We start from the raw sequence: 9,942 nt of genomic DNA, 5'->3' as shown, positions 1-9,942 counted from the left end.
GGTCTCCCATCTGGTTCAGGTTCATTATTACACGTAACACAGAAGAAAGGGATTGGTTTAGTCTCCTGATACTTTCTGAATGAATTGGTGGCCACACATATATTTCCTTTTCTTATTAGCTACAGTTTAAGTATTTAAATAATTTCTGCTGCATAGCAACCAAATATGGGAAGTTGATTCTACTTCCCACCCCCTTCAGTTCTTCAAAAAGCATTTTATTTTATTTGTTTAGATAACAATAACAATTGGCAATGACTCAAGGAGGGTGCATCCTGCACGTATCATCAGATGGACTGAATAGTTAATTGGTCTTTTCCATCTCAAAGTTCCACAAGACTAAGAATTCAGTTTGTATGGACTTCTCTGCTTATGTTTGATCTTGTAGAAGGTCTGACATTATACGTGCTCACATTGTAACAGGGAGCAGCTGGAGTCAGTACAGTTCTTCACATACCTGCCCTGCAAAAACTAACCCCTGCTTTTTGAACATCTGCTCCGCTCCATGATTTCCTCCTTTGTGTATGTGCGCGCGACAGCCCTGTTAAAAAGCTTAAAGATGTTACAGTACACCAGATAGTTTATAATCAGTGGACTGTATGTACAGATTTGAAGGATGTCAGTAGAAAAGCAATCCTTTGCTATTTATATGTATTTTATAAGAGGATGTGATTTTTCAGCAAAGATAGCATCAAGAAAATTCCTCTGGTTGCACCTAAAAACATCAAGGTTATATGCACATAATTGAATTTTTCTTGTGAACTAAATATTGATGTTGCCTTTAGGTATTCTTTGCAACATCAGGCCTTGATCCTGCAAGTAGGTCAGTGCACGTGCAGCCTTATGTCTGTATAGAGCTCCTTTGAAGTTAATGGGGCTCAGCACAGGTCTGCTCACATGAATCCAATGGCGGAACAGGAGCCATAATTACTGAATACCTTTATTGGCTACAGTCACAAGGATTCCAAACAGATACTTGTGTGTGCTCAATTTTTTGTATATCCTAACCTAATCATTTACCTAACCCCCTAACACTCAGTGTTGGGAGTATATACCCCTGAAATAACTCTTGCATTAATTTTCCACTTTTAGCCAGAGGTCTCTTGATTTTGGACAATCCCAGAAGTAGAGAATGTCATAGCATTTTCTCCAGCATTTTATTTTGAATTTTGAGCCTGTTTTGTTTTGTAGGACTGGCACGTACAATTATTGAGGGCTTCTTTTTTCCCCACTGTTGTTTTCTCCATTAAGGGAAACTTACCATATTCTGAACCATTTGAGGAAGGATGCAGCAAGTGGGATGAACTGGGTTCAAAACAAATTATTCATATTCTTTCCTCATTACAATGAATAGTACCTTACTCTCGATTGAAATAAATTGGGTTATTTGTAGAATAAGGTACTTCTCTACATCAGGAAGGGAATCAGAATTAGGCCCATCACATTTATAGGAATAGTAAACATATTTGCAGAAACCCTTGTTATACTAATTCAACTCCGCTGCACTTTCTTCTTTTATACATTTGCTGTGCAGCACAGCAGTTGATGTACAATCAACAATTTTTTACACTTTTCGTAAAAGGAATTAGTAGCTAAGGCCCCAGTCCTATAACTCCTTCCATGTGGTTGGAGCCCAGTAACCAATCAGAGCCTCTCTGACTTCACTGTGGCTCTGTACATTACAAGATTCAGGGCTGGGACCTAAACATGTCTGGAGGTTGAAGTGTCACTCAGACCTGGTAATGACTAATTTTCATGCATCACATTTTCAATGAGGTGACAAATGCTAAAGTACTGTCACTTTTGTTAAGCCTGTAACTAAATGCTATACAGAGGACAGGTCCAAAGCAGACTACTTATGAGAATAGTAAGTGTTTGCCGTATCGGACCCCATGTGTGTAACAAGTAGCTTTCTGCATATAAATATTCAATTTCAACGTACACTTTCAATTCCTTTCCAGCCTGGTAAAGTATAGGTGTTGCCACAGGTTTTTTCCCCATCTCATTACCTCTGTATAATTTTTCTGCTCTTCTGCAGTGTGCTCCATTCAGGCTACAGTAATAGCATCCATTTTCCTTTGCATTAATTTTAACTCCTCTCTCCTCCCCCACTCTAGATAAATATCTGTAGCAAGAATAACTGCAAGGAATCCTCACTTTTTTTTTTCCTTTAAAGAAATGTAAATGGATTTTACCATCCAAGGTATCTGAAGCTACTCTGGACAATTCCCAACAAATCAAACACTTCACTTGCCTATTAAATAATTGCAGCTTTGTTGCCAATTTTTGCATCATTTAATGATGACTCTGCTATGGGGAGATGCATGAATAGATTTTTAAATGATAAATGAATATAGATATCCCCAAAATCTCACAAGAAGCAAACATCAGTGTCTTACCTGCAGAAAGTCTGGTTGTTCCATGTGCTCCAGGGGGAGGGATGTAGAGCTGTTTTCTGTGAGCAAAGAGAGCCTGGTCAGTGTCCAATCAGATCCTCCTATTTTCAATAGTATTTCATAGATCTTTCTTCTAAGATTTACTCTTAGGAAACAAATTGGCAATTGTTTATTTTCTTTGAGATTACAGTCATCTATGATCCTGCTATGCAGAGAGATTTGTAAACATAGCAACAACAAAGGGGGAGAATGTACTTTGTAGCAATACCTGTTTTAAATGGAAATCGCTACCTGAAGTTTTCTACCTGCATGCAGGGATAATGGCACAACCCAAGAGCTCCCTAGAGAAGATGGTGCTCATGCATTAACTCTTTTTATGCCAAACCCAAGCAAAAAAGGAAAATAAACTTTTTTGCTACTATTAGAGTTCCACATGCCGATGTAGCTGTTTGTTTGAATCTAAAGCGTGATGTTCTGGCATCAGTTGTACATAAGTATTGGACAGGGGATTGAAATGTGTGAAATAAGAATGCATTTGCAAACGAGAATAAAAAAGTAAATGCCTCCATCCCACATTCAGGTCTGTGGGGATAGACCCCTATAGAAATCTGGAGCCCTGGGGAAGACAATGGTCCAGCCGTCTGCTTGCAGAATCTGTGTTAAAAGTTTTTGCATATCTCATTGCTCTGGAATGTGTTTGTCTTTGCTTCTCCTTAGTGCAACAGTGACATTAATTTGTTGCCAGGTCTTCTGTAAGTTTATGGAACTGAAATATATACTATCATTGAAGTGAGTTAACTATGTCCTTAAGTTGTAAAGCTCAGAACTAAACTTCCTCAAAGTTTGAAGGGAGAGCTGGTCAAAAACTGGCATTTCAAATTCACAGCAAAATCTACCTTTGCTGATTTTTTGGTGGGTTTGAGTTTTTTGTTTATTTTGTTGTTGTTCTGAATTGCAATAAAAAGCTAACATTTCAAGCTAACTGTGAAACAAAAGTTCTTAAATAATTTAAATTCAGGACAGTTGAATCGTTTTGTCTCAATAATTCTTAATTGTATCATTGACAGTGTTGAAATGTATTTTTTTTAATAATGTTTAAATGCTTTGTTTTATATTTAATATATTATAAAAGTCAAAACAAAATTAATCAAAACCAGAAGGTCAAACCAAAACATTTTATCTTATATAAATGAACCATTTAGACTTTTTCCCTCATTAAAAATGTCATTGAAATCAACACATTCCTGTGAAACATTTTGATCTTGATGAAACTGCATCTATCGCTGGAAAACCGTTCAGTTTAAAAATTTTTGACCTAGCTTTCTGTGAAGGTTTGGATTCAGCCCAGCATAGAGAGACTATCCAGTCACAAATCCAGGAACTGGATTCAAACTTCCTCAAGGTTTGGGGTGATCAGACTCCAAGGTTTCGGTTCAGACTCATCTCAGCTAAATAGTGGAGTTAGGTGAAATGCTGAAGTTTCTGTTTATGGAGTTTCCTGTGAACCTTTCCCTCAACATTGTTCCAAGGGTGGGAGGGAGAAGGGGAGGTTTGCACACCCTGAGAGTCTCTCTGACTTTGAGATTCAAATGAACCCTGACAAACTTGAAGTCAAAGCCGATTGAGTCTTAATTGGTTTTGTGTTATAACGATGTATAACCAGCTTCACATGTGAAACCATAAATCTGCCTAGATTCACTTTAAACGGGGCCTAAATTCATTGCAAAGGGGCACAAACTTTAGCAAATCCACTAATTAATGCACTGGAGTTTGTATCAGAACCTAGAACTTTCATTACAAAACCTGCAACCACATTCCTCAGAAAGTTGCACACAGTTCAGATAGTTTATTGAATGCCCCCCTTCTCCAAATATCATGTGTTGAAACACAACTTGCCCTGTCTGCACTAAGACTTTAAAATATGTTAACCATCCTGTTTTTAAACCACACCATTTATCCTAGTCTAGACAGACCTAGAGACCAAGCAAGGGAATTCCAGCCCAGCCTGGGATGTATCTGTTACTGCCACTAAACAAAAGTGCCTACTAACAGGTGATTCCCTCTGCAGGAGCAGCGAGAGACAGTGCTCTATCTGCCTGATCCCAATTCAGAATTTGTTAGGAAACACTTTTCACCTGAATCAGTCACAAACTGGAGTCTTTTGCCTAATATGCTCAACAGATTGAGAGTCAAGGCCGTGATTCAAGCACACATGCTTCCTTTCTACTCTCTAGTGACTGAACATTCTCATGATCCATGGAGAATACCTACCAAGACAAGAACAGTTTACATGTTTTTGCCTTCAGAAACAGCCACCTGAGAACAGTAATAAGTACAAATAAAGAATGAAGGAAAGACAGGTCAAGTGCTTGGTAACAAATAAGAAAGTCAATGTGTCTGTCTTCCCTGTCGCATTCTTTTCAAACGTGTGCTATAAAACAATTTTCATTGCAGGCAAAGAACATATTAAATGGCCTATCAAAAGGCAGATAAAATAAGCTGAAAATAATGGGAATGAAATGTAACCAACTACTTAAAAATGTGTTTTTTGAATAACAATGTTGAGAGAACTCTGTAAGAAGCGCTTTGTTTGGCTGGGAATTTGAGAAGGGGATTATCCTTGTTTAGCAGCCCATCCTTCAAGAACCATAAAGCCTGCAGTTGAAATAAAATCTACTCCAATTAGCTTCTCTCAGAAGACATGGCCTTTTGCAATTCTGATCTTCTTAAGGCTGAAATACTGAAGTGTGCATCCTATGTTCCAGATATGCCTGTTTTGTATCATATGACAAGCAAAATGCTAAGCAGGGGCAGCATTTGACTCACCATTTCCAATAGACCTTAAATCACTGGGTCTAATTCCTCCCTAGGAATTACTGGCAGTAGAATTACACTAGGGAAGAATGTAACTAACTTTTTATGGTGGAGACAGTGTGAAAATCGTATGTATTTAACATTTTCTCTCACGTGGTAGTGCTCACATCTTAGATTATTAACATCAAAAGAACTTTTAAAATCTAATTTACTTTTCCCCATGTGTGTTGCTTGTTTACTTTTTACACTGCCTTTACCTTAGACAGTGATATTAGACTGGTGAGAATTACGTTCTGTTTATAACAGCTCACTTTCTGGTTCGCACGTACTAGCACAGTGCTGTTGTGTTCAGATTGCCAAAATCCAAGGTTTATTTAAATAAATAAAAAATATATCAATGTTCCCCTGTGGTTAGGGCACTGGATTGGTACCCAGGAGATCTGGGGTCATTTCCCTGCTCTGCCACAGATTCAATGCATGACCTTGGGCAAGTCGCCTGGTCTCTTTTATGCCTCAGCTCCTCATCTGCAAAATGTGAATAATTATACTTTTCCCTCACACCCTTTGTATGTCTTGTCTGTTTAGATTTTAAGCCCTCTAGATCATCTCTTACTATGTGCTTGTCCAGCATCTAGCACAGTAGAGCCTTGATCTCATGTGAGTCCTCAAGCTGCCACTTGTATTCCCCTTTGTCAGTGGCTGTGGTGCGTCCCCCTCTCTGCTCATTCCAAAGAGGATGTGTGAGTTTGTTACAGCCCCCAGCTACAGAGACCGACTCTTCAACTCATGCTGTAGAGGCTCGTGTTTTCAGCTCTGGAGAGCCCTGGTTCAGTGCCTGCTGTTAGCCAAGATGATAGCTGACCTGGCCCATGAGTGAGGACTTTTCTGGGATTCAAAGCAGCATGGGCCTCAGAGGCTTGGGACAAACTTCCTCTGCCTTTGGGCTCCCAGATGAAGTATGTAACCCACTCATCACAGTATGTGTTACATGTCCCCCTCTGTACCCAGTCCACAGAGGATGTCAGTATGTTACCGTTCTCAGCTATATAGTCTGCCTCTTTAGCTTAAGCTGTAGAGAGTAATGTTTTTAGCTCTGGAGGTCCCTGATTCAGTCCTTAGCATGTTGGCCAAGGCAGCAGCTGTCACATGGCTATATACTACTATTAAAATACAGTTGTGATGCAGATTTCCCTTGGGAAAGGGTCCCCTGTTCTTTGCAAACAATTCTTACCTCAGACCTGACAAACTCGCTAGACCAAGCATGTGTCATACAGGATATTTAGCCATGAATAGTAACGTGTAAGGTATCTACAGAAAGCTTGTAACTTGTCAAGATTCATAATCATTGTGAGATATATGTAATATTTAAGAAAATTATTTATATTGAAAGCATACTTTAAGGACATGGAGTAAAAATTAGTCACTAGAGGATCATGTCTCTCTGTGATGGCCCATTTGGGCAGGGGGGCGTTGTCACTCCACCCTTTTTAGCTGGTGATGCAGTGCAAGGCTTAATTGTTTAGCCTTGCACAGTACTAAACTAGGGAAGACTCCCTCATGCTGAGGCAGTCGGTAACAAGGTGACTCTCAGTACTGGGTACCCCAAGAACCGTCACACCAATGAGCCCCCATTTCCTTGGGCATGATTTCTCTGAAATGCTGAGTACCTGCAGCTCCCATTGACTTCAAGAAGAGTTTGGGAGGGTTAGCAATTAGCTAACACTGTTGCAAGGTCCTCCACATTGTAATTTGCCATGTTCTCAAATGGTTTTGGCTAATGTTTTGTTGCCATTGTGTATGGGGCATGACTATTGAATTACTCAAGAGAGCCTTGAAGAAATAGAAAAAAGGTTCCCCTCACCAGCAGAACTGACACAATTGCTTTACCCAATATGGCTTTGAAAACTTACTCTTGTAAACCTGTTAAGTACACAGATCATTTCCCTATGGAGACAGAGTTGGCATGGGAAAGGAAAGGAAAGGAAAGGGGTTCTAAAATTGCTAATGTTTCTCCCACCTCCATGTAAGCAAAATCAAAGTGAAAGCACATGTTGGAGATTCTCTCCCATTCCACCTGGTAAAGTGCATTCTGGTACAACAGAACACAAAACAATCAAAATGCAAATGTTACTATGAATATTTTTGTTTAAACTTTATGTTCGGATCTTGAGCATTTGCTATAGGTGATTTAAATCTGTCAGTCTGTTGGAGTATTAGAAGAGGGAAAGAGGAGAGGATTTTGCTGAGCTCACAATGTATTTTCTATTCCAAGCAAAATCTTATGACTTTTATTCTAAATGTGTGATTTTAGTCTGTCTATTCTTGCAGCTAGATCCTACTGACTTGTAGCATTGAGCAAGGACAATGGCTGATATTATAAGATGGAGACAAACAAGCACCTCTGCTACTATGTTCTATTGAAACCCTGGGGTAATTTACACCATTGGATTGTTTGTCAGTAGGTTTTTTTAAGGCAATAACAAACCAAACAAGAACCATCCTTCCTTCCTTAAGATGCGAACTGTGGGGCATTCAGTGCTCAAGAGATTTTAAATAGGCTTTGGGGTTGTTTTGCTTTGTCAGGTCCCCTGAAGTCACAGATCACCAGTTCCTGTTCTCTGGTAAGTCTCGCCGTGCACTTTGCTGGTGATATCACAGCCACCATGGTACATGGCTGGAGCAAAGACCCACTTTGCAGATAACCTGGCAATAGGTAAATGCTACTAATGAGACAGTCACACATACGTGGGCAGCACCAACAGCCAAGATGGTGGAACAAGTCAGGATATGCAGAACAGAATAAATAAAGCCAGGAACACCGGCAGGAGCTTAATTACAATCTGGAAATAATCAAAATGCAACAGGAAAACCAAACTCAGGATCTATCAGAGCTGCGTACTTCCAATACTACTTTATAGTGCAAAATGCTGGGGAATGACAAAGTCCAAACTGTCTTCATTCCATACAACCTGCCTCAGAAAAATTCTCCATATCTTTTGGCCCAGAACAATATCAAACCAAGACCTATTCACACAGTGCAGCCAAGAAGATATGAGCACCATCATTACCAGGAAGCGCTGGAGATGGATTGGCCCTGTGCTTCAGATGGAAACTGATTCTATCACCACAATAGCAATAAGATGGTCACCTGAAGGCAAGTGAAAACAAAGTCACCTGCAAACAACATGGTGCAGAACTATGGAGGCTGAGCTGAAAAACCTGGGGCACAGCTAGGGAACCATTGAAAGAAACAGACAGGCGTGGAGGAGCTTTGTCGCTGCCCTAAACACCAGATGTGTAATGGGTACCGACTGATTTACTAATGAGACATGTGGGGAGGAAAAATAGGGGCATGCCTTTAATTCTATTGCAATACATTGGTCTAGGAAAGTTTTTGGAAGGGACAAAGTGGGAAAAGAGTAAATATGTAGCTAATAAATGGCTGTCCATTCTAAATACAGATATGCCTCCCGCACATCCAGCAGGGTTACTACTTCTAAATATTTCTGTATTCATCCCAAATTTCATGGGGCAATCCAGCACCCTGCAATCCGGTCTTGGGAAATATCAACATGCCCCGAAGTATCTTTTGAAGCCTGTGAAATTGTGACATACGGGTTATAATCCAGATTAATGAGTAGCTGTGTCACTCCTGCCCTCTAACTTGGGGTGCACTTTACACTGCTTTGCTGCTGTAGCCTCCAGCCTTGGACTGCTCACAGACAGCCTCCAACATGTAAGTCATTCCCAGCTGTGTCTGTGTGTGTGCTGCAGCCAGCCACACAATGCCTCTCATCAGCCTTATTTATACAGCAGGGTGACCCCAACACACTCCCAGCCTTAGATTTCCCGCCCAGAAATGTATGTACTGTACTGACCAGCCTGCTCCAGGACAATACATGCTTATATAGAGTCCATCATTAAATTAATAGAAATGATATTCACTTATCTTATTACCCCAAATGGAGTTTCCCAAACAAACACACTGGATTAGTTAAAACAATTAAAACTACAAAGAGATAGATTTTAAGTAAGTACAAGTAATGAGGCATGAAAGACAGAAATGGTTACAAGAAGAAGAAAGATAAAAGACAAGTAATGCCTAAGTTAACAAACTAGGTTAAATTCAAAGTAAAGTTTTTCTCACCACATGCTCTCAACAGTCTTACTGGCCAAGCTTTTGAGGCCAGGACCCTTTCCCCCATTCAGTGGTTACTTCATTGTTCTTTCTGGTGCAGTGAATCAGCAGGCAGAGAGCAAGGAAGAGGGATGTTATGGGGTGTCTCCCATTCCTTTTTATAGTCCTCTTCTCCCCTTTATGACGCACTTCCAGCAGAGAGCATGGCATTGTCTACGTGGTCAGGAACTCCATGCTGTTTCTTTGCTAAAATGTAGATTTCTCTCTCTCTCTCTCACACCCACCCACCCCTTAATAGCCCATTGGCCTTGTTTATACCTGGCTGAGATATCAGCTTGCCCTTTGTCTCTAAAGAACTGGTTTGGCCACTCCCCAGACTTGGAACATGTGTTAGTAACACCACAGAGTGGAATCTTATAACTTTGCATACAGTGTTCCCACACGTATCTTACCAGGACAATAATGACCAGCAAATTATCAATTTTCAAATGATACCTCACAAGGCATACCTTGTACAAAGATTATTACCATAGTGAGCAAGGGTACAGTCTGCCACAGAGATATTACATTTTGGTGTAACCGTATTGTATTACAATG

Source organism: Eretmochelys imbricata, chromosome 1 (genome assembly GCF_965152235.1).
Source record: "Eretmochelys imbricata isolate rEreImb1 chromosome 1, rEreImb1.hap1, whole genome shotgun sequence".
Classification (NCBI taxonomy): domain Eukaryota; kingdom Metazoa; phylum Chordata; order Testudines; family Cheloniidae; genus Eretmochelys; species Eretmochelys imbricata.
This window is presented reverse-complemented; position numbering follows the sequence as displayed.